At 29.8% G+C, this 3,167-nt stretch overlaps 1 pseudogene; it reads right to left on the bottom strand.

Moving 5' to 3' along the window:
• Nucleotides 1-511: 511 nt before the first annotated feature.
• LOC100159276 lies at nt 512-2,815 on the bottom strand (annotated as a pseudogene).
• Between the last annotated feature and the right edge of the window lie 352 nt (nt 2,816-3,167).

The following is a 3,167-nucleotide window of genomic DNA, read 5'->3' as shown; positions in this document are numbered from 1 at the left end:
GCTCATAAATGAAAACAAGGTGGTTAATTAAATGTTGTGACACAAGTATATAACATTTTTTATACCGAGAGGTCGGTAGGATTATATTCTATACATAGATAATAATGCTTAATGGAGTGCTTCACTAGAATAAGTCGACTAATCCCCCCCCCCCCCAAGATTTGTTTTCCACTGATCAAATGAATATAAAAAAAATGTCAAAGAGCGACAGTCGGTATTTGGTTGGTAACATTGTTTATAAATACTTATAGTTTTTACCATACAGTTTTTGATTTAGGATATATAACCAAAGGCACAGGCCAAGGTATATTAGCAATAATATACATAATAATATAATATCAAGTTATACATTTTTTAATTTTAATTATTAACTATTACACCAAAAAATTCCATACTCCACATTATGTATAATTTGAAATGTTGGAAATATTATTTAATTAAAAATGTACATTTAAATGAATACAATAGTTATAAATTTGTTTTTATTACCAATTGTAAATTTAATGTTTATATAAAATTAAATGAATAAATAGTTTTTAAGTAAAAACAAAAAATATTCAATCTATGCTTCAATCTAGTGTCTTTTATACCAAAAACGAGCTCTAAAGTCGTCTGAACAAGTCAAAAATGCTGTTGAATTTGAGGAATGTACAATTGAACGAATATGATCTTTATGGCCTGCAAAATAATTCACTGTTAAAACATTTTAAGAGGACGCTACACAGCCATTTGTTGTCTTCGTCTAACAAATGCGTAACATAGCAAATTAAGGAGAAAGCTTTTATCTCCACTAGTTTAAAAATTAGAGTGAATCCTCCTATTATGAAACTTGATGGTAAGTACATTATCTGTGTTTGTATGTGGGCTTTTACAATAGTTCAATTTTTTGGGAAGTTATGTGTATATAATATAGCGCAAATTAAAAATGCTCATGACTCATTTAAAAACTGTATTATTGTAAAAAACCCACACTCAAACACAGATAATGTTCTTACCATCATGTTTTATAATAGGTCAATTCACTCTAGTTTTTAAACTAACTGAGTGAAATGTGATCTGCTTAACTTAAATTTGGAATGTTATACACTTATAAGACGAAGACAACCAATATCTGTGTAGCGTGTTCTTAATAAAATAAATGCATTTGACAAAGCAAACTACCTAGAGATAAAAGTTGCTGCCGAGAAGCATTGCGTGCATTCCATGCGCACAAAGATGTAGTGGCTTCATCTGGAAACATGACATACTCCTCGGTATGATTAAACAATGCTTGTGTACGATGTACTTGTTTTCCTATAAAAAAAAAAAATGATTATTTATACAGTTTTAATGAAAACTAACACTAGTTTACCAGTTGTTCCTGCTCCAGTATATATCACCAGACATCTACTAGTGGATAACTCCCAAAGTTTCACTAAAGAATCTTTGCCTAATGATAAAATGTACTACAAATGATAATAGAAAATTATTTAATATAGGTAATGTTTATAAAAATAAACATATTTATAAACATTTATAAACGTTATAAAATAAATTATAAAATTATAAACATTTTCACCTTTCCATTTCTTGAAAATGTCACAGAACACACTTGACTTCCATCATGTGCTTTATCAAATGTGTTAACACATTTATTAGACACACCGTCCCACAATTTAATTGAACCATCTCGACTAGAAGACACAAAATACCTGGCACCTGGTTCATACCTAATAAATCATAATAAGCAATACAAATAGTTAATAGACATTACACATGAGATCATTTTTGTATACTTTATTGATGTAACAGGTCCAGTATGTTGATGACTAGGAACTGAACAAACATAACATTGAACTGTATTTATATCATTAAACCTTATGTTTGGGCTATTGGTGCAAACATGTTATAGGTTCGACATCCTGTAATGTTTATGTACGCGGTTAAAATAATTTGAGAAAAGTAAACTTGATTATACATCTTACGATAATTGTCTTTAAGGCTTTCCTAACAGATGTTTTTGAATAATCAAAAAGTTTAACATGACAATCTCGAGAAACCGAAGATAAAATTGGCTTGTTAGGGTGGAACTCTAAGCATGTCACTTCTTCCAGATGATCATACAATGTCCGAATTACTGGATGACCCTGTCCTTCTTGATTATCAGTACTGCCATGTGATTTAGCCAACATTCTTTCAACATCCAAAATCTATAAAATGTTATTTTAATAAGTCTTTACATTTTATGTTATAAAATATAATTACTTTTATTGATGCATCACTGCTTCCTGTTGCAATTAACTGACCATCTGGACTAAATGCACCAGCTCTGCAGGGTCCTTTGTGGGCTGTTACATATATAGTTTCATACAGTGATGGTTCAGGAGCAGTACAAAAAACATTAGTTTCAAATTCTAAGTCTAATCAAATCAAATAAATCATTTAATACACAAATATAATATGTGACAAATAAATCATTAAGCATACCAATGCCTGGTCCAATTAACATATTTTGCTGAATTGGATTTAAGTTTAATGCTTGTTCGGTTTATTTTTGTCTATCGGTTTCATGTTGTAAACCTTTTGTCACTACACTCATGAGTCGATCCGATGGAGAACAAGGTGGATCAGCGTTTACTTGGGCAGCTAAGATTGAAGCAATTGTGGAATGACCATCATAATATAAGAGTTGTCTAAACAAAATTGAAACGAGTTTAAATAAAAATACTATGGTTTATAATTTACTAGGATTTATACTTTACCTTATTATGAGCCTGTATAAATTATCTTTATTCTTAATACACATTTCAGGTTTGCAATTATTCATATCACTCATGTTGAATGTCTATTGAACTCAATCTCAAACAAAAATAATTAAGAGACAGTAACACAATGTACAATATTATTATTAAAGTTTTTTTTTTTTTTTTTGATCAAACTATTAAAAACACAACAATACCAAACGTAAAATTCATCAACTTGAATATACTGTACCTTAACACTTTATTTAATTACCTAGTATTACACATAATCTTTAACATATAATATCACTTACCACCGAGTGGCGTACTCATAACGACTACTGCCAGTCTGTGCTTGTGCCTTACACAGCAGGTTAGCCAACCTTGATACCTAACGAAACTTTAGATCATTTATACAACTGTAAACTGTAGTTTGTAGAAAATTAT

The sequence above is a fragment of the Acyrthosiphon pisum genome, chromosome X (genome assembly GCF_005508785.2).
Source record: "Acyrthosiphon pisum isolate AL4f chromosome X, pea_aphid_22Mar2018_4r6ur, whole genome shotgun sequence".
NCBI lineage: Eukaryota > Metazoa > Arthropoda > Insecta > Hemiptera > Aphididae > Acyrthosiphon > Acyrthosiphon pisum.
This window is presented reverse-complemented; position numbering and strand designations above follow the sequence as displayed.